This window comes from Marmota marmota, unplaced genomic scaffold (assembly GCF_001458135.2).
Source record: "Marmota marmota marmota unplaced genomic scaffold, marMar, whole genome shotgun sequence".
NCBI lineage: Eukaryota > Metazoa > Chordata > Mammalia > Rodentia > Sciuridae > Marmota > Marmota marmota.
In genome coordinates this window covers 127,288-151,995 of record NW_026000023.1, presented here as the reverse complement: position 1 = coordinate 151,995, position 24,708 = coordinate 127,288, and the positions used below count along the sequence as shown (strand labels likewise).

General features: G+C 35.6%; 1 pseudogene; it reads right to left on the bottom strand.

Moving 5' to 3' along the window:
• Nucleotides 1-12,984: 12,984 nt before the first annotated feature.
• On the bottom strand, nucleotides 12,985-19,695 carry LOC107160777 (annotated as a pseudogene).
• Between the last annotated feature and the right edge of the window lie 5,013 nt (nucleotides 19,696-24,708).

Below are 24,708 nucleotides of genomic sequence, written 5' to 3'. Positions count from 1 at the left end.
TAAAACAGGCTACCAGCCTAGTGAAGTGCACATTCTTTACCAAAAATCATAGTAAGCAACTCTAGCAGTTGTAGCACAGTAATTTTTTTTTTAATTTAGATTAAAGAACTAAGTCTCAGCTACTTTCTGTTGAGTCTGTTGTGAACAAGTATGATGCTTTAGAATTTTCTTAATAGTAGGGTAATCAAAATGTGAATGTCTCTTGTGTGTGTGCCAAGCTTGTTTCCTATACATTGTAACTGCATTTAACCTGCTGTTTTCCTTTCCCTTCTGTCTTGGCATGCTTTCTTTCTTTTCCTGGACGTCAGGAGCAAAAGCATATAGATGGCACCACCCGTGAGGTGAAAAAGGTTAGAAAAGCCAGAAACAGGCGCCAGGAGTGGAATATAATGGCATATGACAAAGAGCTTAGACCCGACAACAGGTTGTCTCAGAGTGTGCACCAGGGAGCATCTTCCAAGGGATCTCTGTCCCCAGACACTAGGTGTGTGTGTGTCACAGCCCCCTACCCCATGCTTGGGGCCACTGTATGCTACCTGGTTTTGTTACAATTGGAAATATACCAGCAGTTTGGGGTTTATATGACCCACAATATGTTTCAAAACTCTCCTTAAAACTTACTTATGTATATTTTGATTATTATTACCTTAAGGCAGTATTAATTTAAATTGGGTTGCTTTATCTGATTTTTAAAAAAATCTCTTTGATTTAAACTTACTCTTCAGTTAATCTAGAGATAGTTAACAGTAATTAAAAATTTGGAGTAACTGCCAATGACTTCAATTTTACTTTAATAATTACTTAGTCCTTTATTTTTGGCTTTGGGTTTTGAATTTCCTTTGGTAACTTGTTATCTAAAACTGATCAGCAAGTGGTAATTACTATGACTCAGGAATACCTTCTTGAGCATTTTGATAATCCTCTAGAAGAATGATGAAGAAAAAATGATTTCTTAATTTAGATAACTAATTTTGTATATTCTAATTTCAGGAGAAAATTTCTGGTGGAGTTTATTTTAAAATTTTAGTGATTAAGAACAAATGTTTCTTTCAGGTGTGAATTTCCTTTTATTAGGGAAACACATTGTGCTCATTCTTTTAGGTATGTTTGCAGTTGTGTTTTTTTTAATGCAATGCTGGAATGCCTTTCCCTCATCTTTTAACTATCTAACTACACCCACTTAAAAAGCACAGCCTAAGCTTCAACTCCTTTGCTTATAAAATACTTCAGCACAGACACTTCTCCTGTGAAACACTACAGCACAAGGGCCCAAATACCCTCATTTAAATAACATTGAACTACACATTGTTTGGCACTTGCTGCTAGTTCACAATTTTCAGTTTTGTCTCCCCTGAAGTATATAACCTAATCTCCCCCAAAATAAAAATCATAATGGATATTATGGTATTTCAGTGTAGGGCCTACCTTGGCAGATCCACAGTAAGTGCTGCACCAGAACAAGCTGACTAATGATTTTCAAAGGACTCAAATATCTATTGTTTGTCCAGAACCTCTTAAATTCAATAGATAACAACTTGCCAATGACACAGCTTGGATCACTATCATCTCCATAGGAAATTGTGGTTCATTAAACTAACTGGAGCCATGCCTAGATTATAAACACTGTTGTTATATAGTTGTAAATAAACTAGAAATACTGGGGCAGTGGGAACCAACCGAATTTTAAAGAACTAAGACTCTAGATAGGGCAGAGGGGTGGGAGGGAAAGGCAGAGGGCAGGAGGTTAGTAAAAATGGTGGAATGTGATAGACATCATCATCCAAAGTACATGTATAAAGACATGAATTGGTGACAAAATACTTTATATACACCCAGAGATATAAATAATTGTGCTGTATACATGTAATAAGAATTGCAATGCATTCCACTGTCATTTTTTAAAAAAACTTAATAAAAAGAACTGAGATTCTAAAGATAAAGCCTTAGATTAAAAATATGATGGCATGACATGAAAACTTATCCACCAATAAAAGTATTTGTGATGGCAAACAAATGTAAATATTGTTGTTCTTTATTTTTTTAATTTTTTTTTTGTGCTGGACTAAATCCAGGGCCTTGTGTGTGCTAGGCAAGTGCTCTACACCTGAGCTATGTTCCTAGCCCATGTGAGCATATTGGATGTGTAGGCATTAATTATGGCTTGGGACTGCTGGAAGGCTATTCCCTAGTATAGAATTGTCATTGAGATTGTAGTTAAAAGTTTATTCATATGCAGAGTAACACTAATAATTCACTTTTTTAATGTCACAGTTATTTCATGGGTATACAAACATGGCTGAAATAAAATGAAAGTGAAACTATGGAAACAAAGCAGTTTGAGAAAGAAAAAGCAACTCTATGTGAATGAGATGCCAGCTTCCTTGGGACTGACCAGCCAGTCTAGTTTCCTGGCTTTGTGCCCAGCCAGGCTTCTGTTTTGCCCAGCAGCTCAAGGGCTTCACCTTTCCATTTTAAATGTATTGCATCTTTCTCTCTAAGAGCCAATGCTTTTTGCTGTTTTTAGATAGGAGCAGAGGGCATGGGTGGCTCTGATATTGGGCTATAGGCTGTAGAAGAAATATGTGTGCTGTGCTTTGCCTGGAATGAGAGCAATAATTATTTTGGGGAAGACCATTCTCATACCTCCATCTTCCCACCAGAAAATTCTGCAGAGGTTCAAATAAACCAGTTCTAGAAAATCATTTTAATGCCTGTCAGGCCTTGTTTCTTGTTATCATTTGAATGTCTGTTCCCTCTAAATCTCCTATTGAAATTTAATTGCCACTGTAACTATATTAAAAAGTCAGATATTTGAGAGATGATTAGGTCATCAGGATTCTGCCCTCATGCATGGTGCTTGTATTACTCTAGAAGAGTAAATTTAGTTATCTTTGTCTCTTTGTCGTTCAATCTTAGGTGATCTAAGGATATAATAAGGACACTACCTGGGAATCAGAATGGCTAAACCCTCTGGAATCTTGATATTGGACTTCCCAGACTCCAGATCAGTGAGGCAGTAAGTTTTTGTTCTTGACAAATTATCCAGTCCGTGGTATTCTGTTAAAGGAGCAGAAATGGACTAAGATATGTCTCTTTAATCACTTGTGTGAAACTTTAATTAAAAATTTTAATTTTGCATATGTATGAACAAAAGAACAAACTTTAGTATTATTTTTAAATTCATATTTCTTAAACTGAGGGTAGAGATCAGTGGGAAGGAGCAAGATTTGAAACAATTTCTGGAAAGCTGATCAGTAACAATGTTACTTATCACAACATTGATATCAACAGGGCACAGAAAGGTGAGTTCTTTTCCTACCTCTCTGGGCAGAAACATATAAGAAGGTGGGTACAGTTAAGAAAGATACCCTTAAAAACAGACCACCAGGGCTGGGAATGTGGCTCAGTGATACAGCACTTACCCAGTATGTGCAATGCCCCTAGGTTTGATCCCTGGCACCACATACACGTGTGACACAGCAGATAACTTTTCTATAAAGATTCTTACTTAAAAACAAAAACAAAATAAAGTCATTTAACTTCTGTGATTCAACTCCATCCTTGAGGAGAAGCTACATTCCTGTGGGACCTATCCTTCAATGAGCTACCTTGTGTCCCATCATCAGTTCCTAGCCCCTAAAGGCAACTGCTAAAGCTCTTTGTACTATGACTTCTGCTATTTACTCCCATATTTTGGAATAATATTTTATTTATTATTACTATTATTATTATCACTATTATTTATAGTACTGGGGATTGAACCTAGGGGTATTCTAACAGTGAGCTATATCTCCATCCCTTTTAATTATTTTATTTTGAGATAGGGTTGTCTTAGGTGACCCTGAACTTCAACCTTTGCCCTATCCTCCAGAAGGGATAGTTGTGCACCAACACACCTGGCTTATGTTATCTTTACTTTTCAGACATAATCTATTGACTTCCTACTATGAAAGGTAAGGATTATTTTACCTTTTTCACCTCAAATACATATCATTTTTCCTTCTCTCATCTTCCTAATAGAGTGCTATCATAAACAATAAATATTAATTATTTAACTTGTTACTACATAAGTATGATAGTATGCTTCAGTGTGTAAAGAAACATGTAATTATATACTACTATATGTATTTCCATTAAAAATAATACACATTACTATGTAATTAATATACTATTTTATATATACTACTATTACATACTTTACTTTTTCATTTTCCCCACTAATCGCTGTACCATTTAAGGACTCTTTATTAATTCATAACTATATTTTATGTATCTACCTCTAATTGTTCCACAATTCCTCACCAAACCTGTGAGCTCCTCTCATGTCACCAGTCTATCACATTACTAGTTCCTTTATATTGTTAAAAAAGACATCCAACTGGGCACCATGGCACACACCTGTAATCCTAGGGACTTGGGAGACTGAGGGGAGAGTATGGCAAGTTTGAGGCCAGCCTCAGAAACCTAGTAAGGCCCTAAGCAACTTAGCAAGACTGTGTCTCAAAATGAATGAATGAATGAATGAGTGAATAGGCTAGCTGGAGATGTAACTCAGTGACACAGAAACCCTGGATTTAGTCCCCATACCAGGAAAAAAAATAAGTTATCTACCCTGTGTCTTCCCTCTTCATTTTAGAGAGGTTGTTTCCAGGCCCTCTGCACAGCTAGATACACTCTGTCACTATCTTACTGGGAATTAATTACATTTGCCTCTTTCATGGTTAAAGCCACTCTTTGTATCCATGTCTTCCTCTTTGTTGGCTACATCCTCTTATTGTATGATGAGTTGCTTTCTGAGAAAGAATGCAAATTTTGTTTTTTTTTTTTTAGATTTGCACATTGGACAGTATTTTTACAATATTTCCTATCTGCACACATGACTAACAGTGTGCAGCTAGATATAAATTATAGGTTGGAAATGATTTTCCCTTTGGCTTCCTAATGCTGCCAAGAAGGCCAGTGCCATTAGGATTTCTTTCTTTCTTTCTTAAATATAGTTTTAGATGTAGATGGACAAAATATCTTTATTTATCTTTATGTGGTGATGAGATTCAAACCCAGTGCCTCACATATGCAAGGAAAGTGATCTATCACTGAGTTATAACCACAGTACACCCATATTACTCCCATTATGATTTGAGAGATGATAGTATAGAATTTTCTACCACATTTTATATGACCTGTTTCCATTGCCTCCAATGTTGAAGATTTCATCATTGCTTCATTATCTATAAGGCTCTAAAATTTCAGGTGGATATGCCTTCCCATTTGTTACACTAATACCTGTTGTTCCATGAAATTTTCTTAAATTACTTTTTTTTGTGCTTTTCTGCCCTCTTGTTCTCTTCCTAGAGTTCATATTAGATACAACTTCCCCATCTTCTTTTTTTCTATTTTAACTTTCTTTGGGTTTTGGAAGTGTTCTCTCATATCCAATAACTTATATTGCCTTTTCTTAAACTTCTACCACTTTTTAATTTTCTAGAGATCTTCCTTGTTTTTTGAAGATTTCCTATGTTAAAATATTATCCATTTTCAGTTTTTGATTGTAGTATATTTTCTTACCTCTCTGAGTGTATCAATTGTCCTTTTGTGAAATGTTTTTCTACTATCTTTACTACCCCTATATTTCAAAGTTCTTTTTTTCTGTTTGTTTTGATTCTATCCATTGTGTAAGAAGTTACCCATTAATATTTAAAAATTACTTGTAAAAAAAGTTGTTTTTTTGCATGAGGGTAGGGCTGGTGAACAGGCAAGTCTTTGTAAAGTTTTAGGAAAAGAACTTGATGGTTATTGTCATCGAAAAGTACATGTATGAAGACACAAATTTGTGTGAATACAACCAGAAAATAAAATAAGAAGATATTCTATTTAAATCAAAACAGTAAAAAAGGAAAATTAAAAAAAAAATGGTTACTTTCTGCTCCATCTTTCTAAAGCTTTTGCCCTGTATCTGGAACTAGCCAGATGACTTGACTTAATCTCTAAGAATGTGTTAATATCATATTTAAACTATGTTTTTCAAAAGAATTGATGTGAACCCTATCTAGAATGTTCAGCATCCTGTATGTATTGCCATTTAATGAATGCATTTCTCTTGCTAATTATTTATTTTTCTGTATGCTCTCTGTGGACACAGATAGAAAGATAAATGAAAATTATTCCCTAACAGTGATAAAAGATAATTAAAGTGTTGCTTAATTTTCTACTGCCTTCAGTAAGAATCTCATGACCTTGATAATATGATACAAGATTAATCTCCTGCCTTTTCTCCAGCTTTCCTATACACCCTTCCTAGTGTATCTAACCACACTCAGCTGCTTTCTATGATCCCCAAACTGTCTATCATAATTTCAATTCCATTGCAATTCATTTTACTTTTCTTCTCCCTTAAAAAATATATATTCTTGTCTTGGGCATGTCACTGTCCAAAAAGAATTTTGCTAATTTCCTGCCAAGAATTGTATATGTGTATACACACACACACACAAACACACACACACACACACACACACACACACACATAGATTGCAGCTTCCTTGGATCCAAGTAAGGAAAGAGGTAGACTTTAACTTTATCTCTTTCTTGTATTGTTTCACTCCTGCCCTATCCTAAGCTGTAGGAGTCTCCATTATAGCTCTTGCCTTTTGTATGGTAGGGGAGAGCCTGCTGTCAAGGAGCACAAGGTAGAGGAGAAAGCCAAGATGCCTAGGAAGCCTCTGTACAGACTTTTGACTAATCTTCCAAATTGTGTGCCACCCACACATCAATTTCCAGGGCTACCCAGTGCCTTCAAGTCCTAAAGCTAAGGAAGGCAAAAAACTAAACAAGAAAAGCCAAGAAACACAGCACCAAATTTGACTTGCTCTTTACTGTTCTCAGGACTTAGGCTCCATGATGTATATTTTGCTGTGTGTTTTTTTAGTCTTCTAATTTGTCTTTAGAATAGGCTTAAACACTATAATCCTCTGCTGACAATTGTCCTATCATTGATTTCTTGCTTTCCTTCAAGTTGACAAGTTTAGGCAAAGGCCATTTTTTCAATTCCTTTGTGGGGCTTGACAAAACTTTCTCCAAACAGAGTTATAAACAAAGCTTTCATTTTAACTAGGATAGATGATGAATTATGTAACACAATGGGTCATGATTTAATATAAGGTATTTAGGTAACACTGTTTCATTTTAATTTTCTTTGTTTCCATATAAGCATTAAAGTATTCTGTAGCCCAATATTACCTAAATCCTATGTTTCTAATTTTTATTGTTTACTGAGTACTCACTCTATGCCAGGCATTTATCATATATTTTTTCTTATATAATCTTTATATTATGATTAGAAAATGAGGTTTTGACAAAATAATTCATCTGTTTGAGATCCCAAACAATGTTCAAAAGGGATTTGAAGCCTGGTATGACCATTCCAAATTTCATGCTCTTAAACAATATGCTATAGTGCTTATGAATAAAAATCAAAATTATGTTTGTAAACATAATGATAAGAAAGTTTATTTCTATAGTAATTGTGATATGTTGACTATATATATATAAATGCACCAAATAAGTTCAGCATTGTAAAAATTATAGAGCCATTGAATATGAACCTGTTCATGTCATTTGACACCTCAATTTATAGTAGGTATATTCCTGAATTAATTTACTTTTCTTATATAAGGAAAATTGCCTTAATAAATTTTTCTAAGATTGTCTTTTTATTTATTTATCCTATTGCTCAACAATATGCACTGAGGATATGGTACATTCAGAATAATGATCTCATAGCTTGTTATGAGAGAAGAGAGCTAAAATATTCCTGCTGATGATTTGAAAAGAAATTTCTCAAGGTTAGGCCTTTCCTAGAGAGTGAAAGAAAGGTGATATTTCTATTTTTAACCTTAGTTTAAAAGTCAATAAATCCCACAATTTTCTTAGTTTATAGGGATGTCAGTCTCCTTGTATTTCCCAAAAGGTAAATGAAAATGCAGTTTCTGTAAAATCATAAACTTGCTGATTTGCTTGTCTCAAGGAGGTGGTTACTGATTTACTTTTAGTTGTCTTTGACAATTTCAGATAATCTTGTTATCAATGGAAGCAGCAATTCTGGAAGAATGCAATATCAAGTGGCAGGTTTTATTTTTTCTGAAATACAATGGATATAAGAAAGGAGGCCCCTACACATGACCCCATGGGCATCATCTCACTTGAAAACAGACTTCTCTCCAATTCTTTGCTGAAACCAAGCTCCCAGTTCAAGAAGGGCCCTGCAAACTTGCAACTGGTACAACTATAGGCAACTACATTTCCAAGAGACAGCATGACATCATCTAGTCTGTGTTCTCAGTACTCCCTTCCCTTTTCTTTCTTTCACCTCTCTCTTCCTATTCACATTTCATTGCCTTGCTTCTCAAAATCCTCATTCTTAGGTCACTGTCATTATTCTCCTCAGGCAGTTGGTTGAGAAAGACTTAATTAAGTCATTGGCATGCTGGAGCCAAACTGTACCAGCTTATGAGAGATAACTGCTCAATATTCAGGAATTTTACAAACAAACTTTCAACTTTTGGTAGCTAGTAATCAGCCTTGGAAGAAATGCTTATACCCAGGAAACTGCCATTGTTAACACTCCCTACTGGCCTTTGAGGAACTGGTTTATCTGCACACCACTGGGTATTACACTACCCAGGGGATCTTGCAGTCTTAGTGGGTACGCCTAAAAACCTTAAAGATTCAAAATGAACTTCCATCTCTGAGATTTCTCTTACAGGAAATATTTTCTAACAGGGGTAAGTGATAAAAATAATAGAGACATTGCCAACGATTACCACATAGGCAAACCCCTAGGTCATCTTGATCAAAGTTGGCCTTACAGATATATATCACTAGGAGATATGGCAGGAAAAGGTCAGAAAGGCAATGGCTTTCTGGGTTAAGAAAGATTCCCAAAGATACATGTACATGTAACCATTACATAAAACAATTCTGTAACACTGACCTGCTGAGACAGACTGTCTCCAAGTTACTGACCAAAACAAAGAATGAAGCATGCTTTCAAAGAGAGGACCATGCTTCTTACACCACCACAAAGGATATGGAGGTAATTCAGTCTGTGCACTTAAAAACTAAATTTACTGAATGCCAATAAAATAATCTAAAGATTTCCAAAACTGAAAATAGGTCTTAATATTCTGCTGAGATCTTTCAAAGTCAAAACTTCTGGACTAGTGGCTAAAGAAAGGCCACCCTTTGTTACCTAAGTTGCTTTGAATTTTACTTATTCATAGTCCCAGAATATTTTCTTTAAAAGAGGGGATGAATCAATGGTGCTTAATATAAATTAGTCATCTTTTCCATGTATTTCTTTCCATGCTTCTCTAAGAATTGATTGTGTGTTAACTCTGTACCAGTCACTGTCATGGCTATACACAAGTTCATTTAAGTTGCAGTTCCACATTGTGTTTCAGAAGATTCTGTGCATTTCAAAAATATATGGTGAAGGAAGTACTACTGAAATCTCTCATAGAGATTCTACCAATAATATACAGAGAAATCACTTTCTGTTTTGCTCACTATAATTAGAAAATGACATTTGAAAGGTATAACCTTTTACCTTTTTGGTCCCATAATTATAGTCATCAAAATCTTTTGAAAATATATGATTTGATTTCTAAGAAAAAATGTGATGTAGCTTTATTAGCATTCTTGAGAGAACATAAATGTAACAAATTAAAAATATGCTTTATAGGGAACACCATGAAATATAGCAAGAAAAAAAATTGGTTTATAATTAACCCATGTTTCTGAAAATATAGGATCTCATTTTAATAGAAATGGATTTTAAATAATGGGTTATAGGAACTACTGTTGTATCAACACTTTGATTTATTTTTATAGTGGTTTACTATTGGAAAAACACATGTTCCTGTCAAAGCACATCAAATTCATGAACACAGTTTATATGCAGAGCTCAGTAAATATCCTCTTGCAAGCTGTACTCATTTTAAAATATGGTCAATAATGGAAAAGATTCCATGAGCTTCTGAGAAGAAGGTAAATTCAGCTGTTTGGGGGTGAAATATTCTGTGGATGTCTATTAGGTATATTTGATTTATAATATTAAAGTCAGAAAAATCCTTATTAATTTTATATTTGGATGACCTGTCTGCTGGTGATAGGAGTTGTTGCAAACAACATTTAGTTGGATCTTGTTTTTCAATCCAATCCAATAATCTGTGTCTTTTAACTGGGGAGTTGAGACCAGATGCATTCAGGGTTATTATAGATATGTGTTTGTAGTTTTATGATATTTTGGTTTATTTACTACATTTAATTCTGTCTTTTCATTTACTTGGTTGCTCTTCTCATGGTCATCAACTATTTAGGAGTTTGGGGAGTTATTTTTGGGTAGGTCTTTGTGAAGTTTATCTTTGACTATTCTTTGTAGTGCTTCTTTGGTGATCATAAATTCTTTTAGTTTATCCCTGACATGTAACGCTTTTCTTTCTGCATCAACTTTGAAAGAGGTTTTCTGGATTAATAAATCTTGACTGACAAAATTTTTCTTTAAGAGCTTTCTTCGAATATCTGATTCTGGGCCTTGTTCTTCTTTAGGATCTGAGTTCAGAAGTCAGAAGTGAGCCTTAGTGGCTTGCTCCTAAATGAGACCTGATGTTTTTCTCTTGCAGCTTTTAGTGCTCTTTCCTTCTTTTCTATGTTAGGTATTTTGATTATCATGTGTAAAGAAAGAAAAAGTTAAAACTGAGAGAAAATTTAATAAAAAAGAAAGAAAAGCATATATATATTTGTACCTACCAGGTATTTTGTCTTCCCTTTTAAAATTTTGTAAATTAAGAAAAAGACAAATCAAAAGTTTCCAACCCATGCTAGGTGAAATCAGAGAAGAGAAAAAAGAAGACCATACAGCAAATACCTTTCTGACACCTGCAGCTTCCAAAACCACTAATTTCATTGAAATTAATTGTATGAAAATTTATATTAAATTATGTAGTGAATATTAAAGAATCTGATTTATATTAAATTTTATTTAGATTAAATTAATTTTTTTACATTTTATTAAAATAATTTAAATAAAATTTAAAATTTTTTTAAATATAAATTATTATTTAATATAAATTAATTTTATTAAATTAAAAACAGTACTAATTTAATTTTAAGTGCTACATCAAAAATAAATTTAAATTAAATGTAATAAAACTAACAAAATTAATTAATAAAATAAATTTAAATTAAATGTAATAAAAATTAATTTATATTTAATTATAATATAATTTATATTTAAAATTTTATTTCACATTAAATTTTATTAAATTAATTTTAATAAAAATGTTCTTAATAGTTCTAGAAACTACAGGTTTCAGAGAAGCAATTGCCACATAATCTGCTTTCTCTCTTCTCTGACTTCAATCAACTCAAGCTGGAAACTCTTGATTCATCTTTTATCTTAATTTACAGAAATAAAAAAGATTAATTTTAAATACTCTTTTTATTAACCCAGAGAAGCATTTAGATAAACAGCCCAGATTTTAATGATACATTCTTATAAATTAACTTTTCCTTGGAAATGATTGATGTAATAAGACTTTTGGTTTGACTCAAACTTAACGTGTAGAAACTATTTTCCTTATGGACATATATAACACCTAAAAAATTGAATTTAACCTGAAGTCGCTGCAGTCTGGCTGGGCACAATTCAGGAGCCACTTATCAAGCAGAAATGAACTTTATTTTTAGAACACACAGGCCACACCACGGGAGCTCTTCAGGAATTCCTGAAGAGCCCAACTGCCACCACTGGCTTCCCACACCTCTCAACCCCCCAACTCCTCCTGCTCTTGAGGCCGATTGGCTGGGTCAGGTGGGTGGAGCCAAAAAAAGTCCCCCAATGAGCAGCTCCGTGGTCTGAAAGGGCGGGGAAATAGCTCAATTAGCATCACTGCAGAGGAGCCAATCATCTGGCAGCTAAAAGTTTTCTGGGGCCACTGTGAGCCAATCATCAACTGGCAGCTGGAAGTTTGCTGGGGCTGCTGTGAGCCAATCATCAACTGGCAGCTGGAAGTTTGCTGACAGCTGGAAGTTTGCTGGGGCCCATTTGGCTGTGGCTCTGAACATGAAGTGACTTTTTAGATAATTGAAAATAGTTAAATGGATAGCTTCATAGTATTTTGATTAAAAGGATTTTAGAATTGATCCACTAAATTTCATGTTTGGGCCCTCCAACTGTAACTTTCTTTTAATAGTTGTACAATGTTTTCTTTGATAAAGAATTCACAACTTCTTGCTACATCAGATTTTGTTTTCATATACTCTAACTTTGGAGGTATATGTTTATCATATGAGTTGGATTTTTCTTCTTTTCTGTCTGTTATTTAAATGTATCATTTTTATTTTAATACAATTAAATTTAACTAATATTATAAAAAGAGTTTGAGCTGTATAGTTCACTGATACTGCTCTGATTCACAATCAAAGAACTGATTACTGCATATGGTTACCTCATAACTTCAGAACAAATTTTAATAAACCAAAAGTGCTACAGCAAACCAAAGAAACAAACAAAAAATTTAAGTGCTACATCAAAAAACAAAAACAGAAACAAAAACAAAAAACCTGGTAGCTCTATATATCAGGTTTTTTCTTTATCTTTTTCTTCTACAAATATATGACTTTTTTTTCCAAAAGAAAAAAGTACCTTGTGTTTATGGCTTCTTTAAAGTGCTAAATCATCTCTGGCTTGAGAATCATTATTGCCTTAAAAGGTCCTTTAGTACAACTCTGGGGCTGTTGTCAAGGGGCACTGGCAATAGTGTACAGGTCAAATGAAGATGCCCAGGTCCACCAGGTCCAATCAAGTCTATCTGGGTTAATAAGAGTCACAGCTTCCAAATGGGGAGCCAAGAATGGTTCTTCTACCGCCTCTGAATTCTGTTGCATCTTTAAAACTTCCTGGTACTTTTCCTGGTACTTTCTCCTTCATGGTGAGTCTAAAAGTTTCAGGGTAAGATCAGAAAGTTTTGGTGGTAGAATAGCTGGATGAGATTCTGTTTCTGGAAATTGCACAAAAAGTCCTGAAAAAGAACTATTAAGCCCAGTTTTGGGTTTCAAAGATATGTTGGGGTCACTTTTGTATCTTCCCATCAAAACGCTAATCCTTGTTCTCTTTTCCATAATGAAGGTCTAAAGTTGCTGCTGTAGGTCAAGGACATCCTAGGTGTATGAAACTACAGACATTCTAGCATGAAGAGCTCATCTCTCCATGTCTTTCTGCTGGATAATTTGAGTGAGTTTCTCAACCTCATCTTTAGACAGCTGATCAATCTGTTTGGTTAAAGATATATTCTTTGAATTCTGAAGTTTAATCTCAAGTACTTGTTCTTTGATTCTTTTCACAATTTTTTTCATTTTGGCTTTACATATGGCATGGTTTTCACGCCCATTTTCTATATTAAGGCTTTTCACTTTTGTTTCTTGAAAACTATCAGCATTCTCTGTTTGAATGTCCTGTCTTCATGCCCCTGGGCTTTTATTTGTTCAATGGTTTTCTGCAAATTCTTGATCTCCTTGTCTTTTTCTAAAAACAGTTGGGTATGTGCAGACTTCATCTGCTCATACTGATATTTAAATTTATCCATTTCCTCCTTCTGCTCCTGTAGAGACTGAAGTAGTTGCATTTGACTCTGGTTTTGATCTTCAGTGACCTTTTGATGATGTGTAACTTCCTCTTCCAGATGGTTCTTGATGATTTCCAGTTGAGATACCTCAGATTCTGGTTCTGTGAAACTATTGAGGGTTTTAGGCTCAGCCACAGCTACAACTCGATTCTGCTGTTCCCTAAGTCTTTCCAATTCTTCTTGCAGATGAGTGTTTTCTTCTTTCATGGAGCTAAGACTTATCTTTTGCCTCTACGGCCTGCCTTAAAGTTTCATTTTGTTTTAAGGCCTGAGAACACTTATCTAAATCCTTTTGCAGTGATGAACTTTCTTGTTTGAGTTGGTCAATAAAAACTTCTTTCTCATTTACGAGTTGCATCAATTGCTTCTGTTCTTCTAAACAAGATGCCAACATTCCTTAGTCTCTTTTTGATCAGTAGCCATTTGCTCAATATTCTTTTTGAGTCCTGCTATTTCAAAGTCTTTCTCTTGACTGAGTTGCACTACAAGCTCCTGTTCCAGCTGTAAGGCAGAGGTATTCCAATTACATACATTGGAGAGTTCCTGAATAGTCTGCCTTTAATTGTTTGCTTCTTCCAACAGTCTCTTCTTGGCCTGACACAGTTCTACTTGTATCTGTTCTTTCTCTTTTCAGTGTCTCCATAATAGTGTCTTTTTCTAGATAAATTTGGTTGTTACCAGCAATAGATTCTTCCAACTGATGCCTTACATCTTCACATGCTGAAATCAACTTGTCATTTTCTGTTTTCAAATCAAAAGCAGCTTTCTTTAAATTTTCATTGAGCTGTTCTACTTCTGCAAGATTTTGCTTCAAGTTTGAATTTCAACTTCCCTTTCTTTAAGCAAGTCATCCTTAAAATTTCTGTTAGAGTCTTCATTAACAGCATGTCTTAACTCATTCTGAACTCTACATGGTTCCTCCTCCTTTTGGCTAATGTGTTCCTTAAGTTCCAGGTTTTCCTGCTGGATGTTTAAACTACTTTTTTGTGACTGACTTAGCTGACCTATCTTTGACTTTATCTTCCAGCTTCTGCTTGGTTAAATGCAAATCATGGAGGCTCAGTGCACTCTCAGTTAACTTTTCTTTCTGTACATGCAACTTTTTAGTTATGTCCATTTTATACTCCTCAAGTTGATGAACTCTCTCTTTTTCATCATGTAGCTCTTGTTTCAACTTCTTGATTACACCATCTCCTTTATTTTGCTGTTTTGATAGCTCATCTATTATAAAATTCATGTGTTTGTATCTTCCCAGGTGCTCATTGTCCAGTTCTTCTGAGTTATCAGCATTTCCTTTTCATTAATACTCTCATTCAGTTCTTGTTCCTTAGCCTCCAAGTTCAGTGTTAAGTCATGTATTTGTACATTCAAATTCATGTCTGTTGAAGCTGCAGTTTTAATGACTTCATATTCCCAGCTCAGTTTGCAAAGTGATATCTGAATTTCTTCGTTTTCTTGACTCAATAATGACTTCTCTTTTTCTAAAACTTGGACATGCTTTTGAAGTTTCCTGTTGTCTCAGCAAGACTGGTATCGTGTCTTAAACTACTCAGTCTCAGTCTTTCATTTTCAGCATCAGACAGGGCTTGTTGTAGTCTGAACACTTCTTCCACTGATGAACTCTGTGGAGGAATTGTTCCCTTTTCTGCCACAGGATCACTCTGCTCCATCACAGAAGGCTGCAATTTACTACATTCCGGTTTCAAGTTTTCACACTCTTCAATTATTTGTCACTTTTCTACACTGAGATGCCCTTTTTCTTTCTTCAGGACGTCTCTGTCATGTTCTGCAGAAGATAATTTTTTCTTTATGTCTTTTATTGTATCCTCAAATTCTTTGATTCTTCTTGTGGACTTTAGTTTTTCAGTTTGTAGAACCTGAATAGTGTTTTGCATCTCCCAGACTTGAGATTCATCAGTTACTGTAACTCCTGAATTATCTTGGTGTAACAGCTTTTCCAGTTCTGCAATCTGTCCTTCATAGTCATTTGACTCCTGTTGATGCTGATTATTTAACTCTTCCAGTTTCTGTTGATGTGCATTCTGCAAAACAGACATTTCATGTGGGTGAAGATCCATGTCTTGACTTTGGTTTTGTTCCAGGACCTTAATAGTATGTTGTAGTTTGCAGATTTCATTGAGTCCATAACCGAATGAACAAGGTGCACTGGTTGATGGTACACCACCCGTTCCTGAAGGTACTGATTGTGCAGCTGACTGCAGGCTCAACAACTGCTCCTGTAGTGCCATCTGGCTTGCTTGAAGATGGCTGATTTCTACCTGTTTCTGTTGCAGCTGATTTTGGTAACTTGTAGATTGAAGGTTTATTTGAAGCTGTGATGCTTCATCCTTTTTTTCCAGATCAGTATAATACTTTTAGAAGTCTTGTATTCTCAGATCTCAACCTTGATTCCATGGCTTCAATTTTCTTTTTCCAACAATGAAGTGAACTGGCTTCCACAGGTTTGGAGACGTCCACAGGCATATCTATGGTGCAGTTGGAGACTTGACCAGTGGGGGAAGCCAAGCTGCCTCCCACCTGACCCAAGGACTGGCCCAAACCAGTGCCTAGGCCTCTAAACTACAAAGACATTGCTAGAGCTTCAGAGAGCCCTCAGCTCCTCTCCAAAAACCACTCTATGGCCATCCACCTTCCAGCTGAATGTCCTGGAGTATTGCTGGGGTCAATTATGACCAAAATTTCGGGCAGTGCAGGGTTCCTGCCACCCTTGGTGCTCTGCCTTAAACATAGAGGCTTTGCCTGGGCTTTGACCAGGAACTTGCCTCCAGGGGCTCAGTCACCCCCCCGCGGGGCCTCTGCTCCATCCCTGGACTTTCAGCCCTCTGGTTGGGTGACTTCTCCCTCAGAGTTAGTGACTCCCCCAGCTCTGTGGGCTGGTCCTGCCACCTCCATGCTGGCCTCCAGAATACCCCCATCTGAGGTCAGAAGTTGAAATACTGTCCTCAAGGACTAAAGTTCTGTTTTCTATGCAATCTAATCTAATGGTGATCATTTCTAGTGGAATTTTTAATTTGATTATTTGTGTCTTTCATTTCTAGGTGTTCTGATTGGTTTCCTTTCAAATTTCTATTCCTTTATTGAAGTGGTCTTTTATCTCCAATATTTGCTTTCTTCATTCATTCCTTAGATCTTCTTTTAGTTTAACATTTTGAAAATCAATTTTTTATAATCTTTCTCTGAAATTTCATCTACATCCATATATGTAGGATCCTTTGTTGGGGGATTCTAAATTTTTGGAGGAGATTTCTTGGTCTATTTCCTCATGTTTTCAGGGGTCTTGGTTGGACTTGTGCATCTCCTTCCTCTTTTAAGTCATCTTGTGGACAGTTATATTTTTTGTTTTATGAGTAGATATCCCAGAGTGAAACCTGAGGTGCCCCTTTGATTATTCCTCCTTGGGTTCTGTTTTTTTTTTTTTTTTTTTTTTTGGTTTGAGCGTTTTGTTTCCCCAATTCTCAGCCTTTGAAGTAATGTGAAGGCTCAGGTTAGGCTAGATCATCATTTGTGGAATAAGGTTTGCTGTTACTCATTTGGATGAGTTTTGAGTATTGCTCCACAGCAAAATCTCGATTCTATGATCTGGAAATGTTTCAATCACTTCCCAGCCCCTCTTATAGAAAGTGGGGCCCCGGAATAGCACTACTGTTAGCAACAGATGCTCAGTGTCTGCTGTCCACTTTGACATCTATAGCAATAATAGCCACCTGTATAGGAATGATGGGGTGAGCATCAGAACCATCAGTACCAAAAATAAAAAATTATGAACTCAAGAATTTAACAGCCGGTGTCTACTATATCATCTATTCTATCAATAATCACAACATGAATGGGGTAAGAATTACATAAACTATCTATTTCTATCAGACAGTGGAATTAAAGTTTCTTAAGAGAAATTAGGGTAGGAAGGCAAGAAAAGGTTTGAAATATGTTTAAAAAAGTAATCAAAAGAGAGTCAGGAGATAGATAGCTAATGTTGACTATGAAGAAGAAGAACAAAAAAATAACTAAAAGTAATTAAATGACAAAAGAGGAGAGGGAGCATGAAAATCTGGTATGGGGGTGGGGAGAAACTAAAGAAGTTGGATTAAGGGAAAAAAACAATATACAAACAAACAAGCAAATGTAAGATCAAAACAGTTCAAACCTATATATAATTATATCACACCTAAGTCAAACAAAGGCTAAACATAAACAGATGCAAAAGAAAGCAATTAAATGAAAGTGAAATTACATAAATATATATTTTTCTAACCTATCCACACAGTCAGAATATACACACATACACACTTCAAAACATGCAGACTGGAAAGAAATTGCAAACAAATAAAATACAATAATTAGCCAACCACAGGAATATGGTTTATTTTTCCCATAGCCAATAAGAAAAACATGTATTATATGGTATAAACTATGTAATTGCTAATACACACATCATAATTTAGGCACATAAGTTAAAGAATACCAAAATCTTGGAAAGCTCATGCATTCTTTGAATCTAAATTAAAAATGGGGTCCTATTCATTAGGACAGGCACCAGAGTGGCACAAATAAAAAAAATGAAAGTCAAATATAAATACATATAAAACCAGAACTTATAAAAATACTTATAACCAATAGTATGAACTCATTGAATGAGTTAAGAGAAAAAGTACATTATGAAACATCATGAATAATATATCTAATTATGTTTTCACAAAGTAGCTATGGTTGTGTTTCAAGGAGCTGAAAATATTTAGGCATGTCCAAATCAAGCACTGTTTTCTCTGGGGGTAATTATTCCCAGTTCTTCTCTCATAACTTATGTGGATTAAGTTCAAGCATTTTCACCATCCTTCTCACATCTCTTTGTATATATTCTTCCTTAACATAATCCTATAGAAGATGAATAATAACAAATGATGGTTGAATAGCCTGATTGGCTGCTAATAGAAGAGGCCCATTTTGTTTTGTATTGGGGAGGCCGTTTTGTAATAATGCAGCCTATGTTGAGAAGGGCTTTGTACTGTAGTCATATTGTATTGTTTACTCATATTAAACTCATTCCCCTAATCTGACAGATTATATTGGCATACACAGGGTTAAACTCCAGTATAAGCTGGAATATGGAATGGTTATTGTCATTTTATGACATATTCCTTACTTGCTTATCCTGGACCTTATGGAATAGTGAATAGAATATGACATTTGAGAATAAAATTTGGTTTAGGATAGTGAATATTTTAAGTTGAAAGCAAATATGTTCTACATGGTAAAATAAATTTTGAAGATATTCTCATTATCATGTATGTTCTTTCTATAACATCTTCAAAAACAGAGTGTATCTTCTTCAAAAAGACAGATTATACTCAGGAGGCTGAGTTAGTAGGAGTCCATGTTCCAGAAAAAAATAAAAAGTAAAATGGAGATGGGAATGTAGCTTAGTAGTAGAGCATTCTTGGGTTCAATAACTAGCACAACAGACCACCACCACCACCACAAGAACAACAACAAAAAACAACAACAACAAAAAGAGTAATTCTAAGAGTTCATATTTATTGAGACTTTACAGTGAGCCACAGTAACACTGTGAAGTAGATCAATATGTGTTTTAGAGATAAGGAACTGATTATTTGCTGTGATTCTTACATAAAGAATCTTTTAAATTTGTTTTTTTTTTGTTTTTTTTATTTGTTTTAAGTAGTCATACATGTCAGAAGAATTAATTTTGACACATCACACATAAATGGAGTATAACTTCTCATTCTTCTGGTTATACATTATGTAGAATTATACCAGTCATGTAATCATATGTACACATATGGTAATAATGTCTGATTCATTCTACTATCCTTCCTACCTCACCTCACTCCAATCTGTCTAATGCAAAGTTCCTCTATGCTTCCTTACCCCACTCCCTTACTGTGAGTTAGCATCCACATATCAGAGAAAACATTTGGCTTTTGGTTCCTGGGAATTGGCTTATTTCACTTACTATGATATTCTCCGGCTCCATCCGTTTACCAACAAATGCCATAATTTCTTTCTTGATTAAGGCTAAATAATATTCCAATTGTGTATATACCAAATTTTCTTTATCCATTCATCTACTGAAGGGTATCTATGTTGGTTCCACAGTTTAGCTATTGTGAATTGTACTGCTATAAGCATTGATGTGGCTGTGTCCTTGTAGTATGCTGTTTTTAAGTCCTTTGGGTATAGACTGAGGAGTGGGATAGCTGTGTCAAATGGTGGTTCCATGCCCAGCTTGCCAAGGAATCTCCATACTGCTTTCCACCAAATTGTAGTCCTACCAGCAATGTATAGTGTGAATTTTTCCCCACATCCTTGCCAACACTTATTGTTGTAGCTGCCATTCTGACTGGAGTGAGGTGAAATCTTAGAGAGTCATGCTATGTAGCAGGCAATCTTAAGAGATAGGTCCTGAGACATTTACAAATTCCCCATAGCATTTAGTGCTATGCCTCCAACCATTATAGCAAGGAATTCCTCTCATAAATTGCAGTCAAGTATTACTAAAACCTTTTAATTAACTCCTAAGACTTTTAAAAATTCTGTAAATTGAGAGCTAGGCTCATTAATAAAGCTAATAATACAAATTCTGTCTGGAAAATTTATTGAAAGGTTGTGATTTTCCTTTCTTACCTCCTCACAGAATGCATGACAAAATTCATCATATGCATCCAAGCCACTTGTCCATGTGGCATTTCAACTCCATAATTCATCCCAAATTTCTATTTGTCTGTATAAGCACAGATTTCTTCACTTTTTCTCCAGTAGTGGGCTGATACTATTTTCTGGTTGGATTTAGAATGTTTTTATTGTTACCTTGTTTTGCTTTTTCCCAGTTTGTTCCTTTGTTTAACGGGGGACATTTTCCAAAAGATATAGAGACTTTCTTGTTTTACAAAAAGTACATGGATGGAAACATGAGCTAAGAACTATAAAGTCAGTCTGAGACAAGGATGCTTGCTACTGAACAGGCTCCAGCCCAGGTAAGTGATCACTCTGCAAACCATGTGTACATTGACAAAGTTCAAAGTATTACATTATGTCAAGGTCTATGAGTGGAGTTCCTTGAAAGTGATCAAAAATGTATGTGTAAATTCATTAAACATGTAAGGTCTTAAAATGATATTTTCAAAATATTCTAATATAATCTGCAAATATATAGCCTTTTTTGAGAGAGCAAGGAAATGAGACCAAATAAGTGAGAATTAGTGAGCCCTGTAAAGGAACTGGGTTATTTGATTTATGCTTTAGAGACATGATATTATTTATTTAATTCTTCCTATAATTTTTTGTTTTGTTCTGTTTTTGTTTTAGTGTTATGCCTCCAAGCAAGGCCTTGCTCAGGCTAAGTGGGCACTCTATTGCTAAGCTCTCCCCCAACATCCTCCCAGTAACTTTATGAGATAGCTATATGATTCCTATTTTATCAGAAATGGAAGCTCATGGAAGATTTAGACATGTTCATTATTACACAAGTAATCATTGGTTGGAAAATAATCAAAGCTCTTTAATCTGACCCAATAATATATTTCTTTCTATCTGTGTTTTTGTAGTTGAAAGGCAGAATATTGAGGTCTAAAGAGGCCACAGATTCCTCAAAGTCATTTATTTTTCTAAACCATCTAGAGAATAGTATATAGGACGGAAGGAAGGAAAGAATTGAAAGGAAACAGTCTTGGATATTAGTTTTTCCACCACTGGATGATTAGTGTTTGGGGCCATGGTGTGGGGAAAGTAAGCAGTTAAAGTACTTGAATGTATGTTTGTGTGGCAAAAGCCTGGGGAACTAGCTGCCTCCTGCAGCCCCTACCATCAGGCCTACTCTACTCCTTGCTTCTGGAGCCCATGATAATCTAAACAGCAAGAGAATTCACCTTTGTGAGGAAAGGGCTAAAACAATGTTGTTGTCAGAGAGAGCACATTTTGAAATAAATTATTTTTTCAGCTTGGGGAAAAGGTGCAAAAGTGCACTGGTAACCTTTTAGGTACACTACAACTTTTAAAATGTCATAAAAGTATGGGGACAAATCAGATTTGACTGACTGGAATGTCTGCAGCACTACGGACTCTCTAAGGCTATGGTTCCAAACAGATAAACCTTAGCATATTAAAACTTATGGAAGGTCCTGGACATTCATTGAAATTGACTCTATTTTACTCCCATCTCAAATTATACTTTAAATAAAACAAAGCAAAAGTTATATTCTTCAAGCTCCTTTTCAAACTTCTTTTTTTAAGTTTTTTTATCAGTTGCTCAAAACATTACAATGATCTTGACATATCATACATTTGATTCAAATGGGGTACGTAATCGTTGAGTAATGTGGAAAATACAAGTGTCATGATTTAGACATGAGGTGTTCCCCCAAAGCTCATGTTTAAGACAATACAAGAACAATCAGCATAAAATGATTACATTATGAAAGTTATATCTTAATCAGTGGTTTAATCAACTGATATGAATTACTAGGTGGTCACTAAAAGCAAGTATCATGTTTGCTGGAAGTGATAGGTCACTGGGGGTATGTCTTTGGCGTGTATATTTTGTCCCTGGTGAGTTGGAGCTTACTTCTCTGCTTCTTTGTTGCCATGTCCTAGGCTGCTTTCCTCTGTCATACCCTTTGGCCATGATGTTCTGCCTCACCTTGAGCCCAAAGCTACGTAGTCAGCCAACCACAGACTGAACCCCTGAAATCACGAACCAAAATAAACTTTCCCTCCTATATGTTGTTCTTGTGAGGTCTTTTGGTCATGGGATGGAAAAGGAGACTAAAGCAACAAGGAAGGAAATTTTAATGAATGGAATCTATCAATAAATTCAGGACACTGTGAGGCCTAACAGGTTCCAGGCCCCTCCTGGACTGAGGTAAAACTGGGAATTGGAGTCTGATACAGAATTTTACACATTTAGTATTAAAGAAACCCAAAGTCACAGCTTGTCCTCAGGAGGCCATTTCTCCTGAAACCAAGTATTGCAAGCTATACTCTACCTACTCTGTCCTGCCCTATTGTCATATCTTACTGAGCACTAAAGGACCCCTTCTCTAGCAGCATTTTATAAATAATGTAGAACAAGTTGCTATAATAATTAGCAAAAAAATTCACAGGTTATAAATTTTGAAAAAAAAAAAACATTCTGACTTGCATTCTGTCCTTATAACAAAAGACAAGACCTGCAGAGATCAGGTTTCCTTCAGCCCCAGGATACTACAGCCCAGACTACACCACAGAGCAGGCTCTGCTTCTGGTTTGATCTAGTTGTGCATGGGTGGAAACAGAGGTAGCAGTGGTAACTCATTCAGTCTTATTCCTACTAGGGTGTCTCTGAGTCCACTTGATTTATGTCACTGGCAGAAATCATGTTTTTTCATCTGTTTGTGTCATTGAACCAACTGTGAAAAGGGAGAGCACAAGATGGATTCTATTCCTTGTGAATTATTAAAGAAAGTTGTCAGCGACCATAAGTCCTGATAATAAGTGACAGCCTCAGAAGCAGAGAGATTCAACCCAGTCTGCAGAACTCAGTGAAAAAAAAAAAGAAAGAAAATCAGTTCTTCAATGGAAATCTGAATAAATTTTTATTTAGATTTTGAATGTGTATTTTGATCTTCATAGTCAACCCTAATCAAAAGTGAACAATAAATCCTTTTGAAAACTGGTTGGATGAAGTTTTACCCTACTCCCTTTGGTCTTGTTCTTTAACATCTTATGTGATTGAGCTTAGAATCATCCAAAGTGATTTAAATGATGTTGCAGAGGAAAATTTGGTGGTTACTTAATGCAGATATGACCTACACCTTCTGTAAACAAACAAACAAAACCCATACAAAACAAAACAAACTTGCTACTTTAACTACTAGATGAAACCAAAATAAGGAGACTGAATATTGTACTATTAGCATGAGTACATGTGTTCACATTCCTGTTGCCAGTTGTAATTCATTATCTATTCATTTGGCAGGACCTTGCTGGGGTCTCAAAGTAACTTCCTCTCTATTATTTTTGAAGCAAACACTTCTGGGATAGTACTTTGAATTTTCTAGCCAGCAACAGGATAAGAAAAAAAATGTCTTTATGATGGTGTCATCTCACCAAAATTTTTCTTTTCTGTCAGTTTAGGAGTTTACTTTCATTCATCCTAAATTAGTAAATGCCAGGGAGTAGCTAAATATTAATAAAGAATTTTGCCTTAAGAAACATCATGAACCCCACAGACTCCCTAATTCTGAATGAATATGAGGCCCAATGTAGAAAGACCAGACCAGCCATGCCAAGTATAGTGGTGTTTGGCCTGAGAGGGAAGGGGATCGTCCCCTCTTAGAACCTCAGAGTCCCTGCATTTTTATGATAGTAAGAGTGAATGCCTGCTTACGTCTTGCATGCTTAGGCTCCTTACTTGCCCACTCTAGTCCTGGCCCTGCCTCAATGCTGCTACTTTGGCAAGCAATATGACTCCGTAGATATATAGAACATGCCTCTTTCTTCTCTTGTGCAAGTGTAAGACTAGTGGAAATTTAAATAGCTTCCCTTGAATCCAGTCCCAAAGCCCAGACATAAGTATGCTTTTCAAAGACGCTGCCCCACATTGGGGACAAGGAGACACTATTGCACAAAGATCACTTACAGCGCCATTTATGAATGCTAACACTGCACATTTTTTGCTCAATATTAAATACTTTGGTTCCCAACCTATGCTTTGTCCCTAACTTTTACTGTTGACTTTTGGCTATGGCTTCTTCTAGGCTTCTGTCATCTGGGTTCTACCTTTTCTCAAGAGCAGGACTTCACCATCAGCTGGTTTCTTGATCTGATTTGTTGTATGCCTTCCCTTCATGCTTCTCCCCACTCCCCCCCATAGTTGTGAGCTGAGGTCCTGATTTCATTTCATAACCCATGGTGGTTGCTGACAGTGTGTCCCAGATGGAGAAAGGAGCCCAGAAAGAAGACTGGCTTCCTAGTTTTTTTTTCCCTATCATGGAAAAAAGAAATATATATA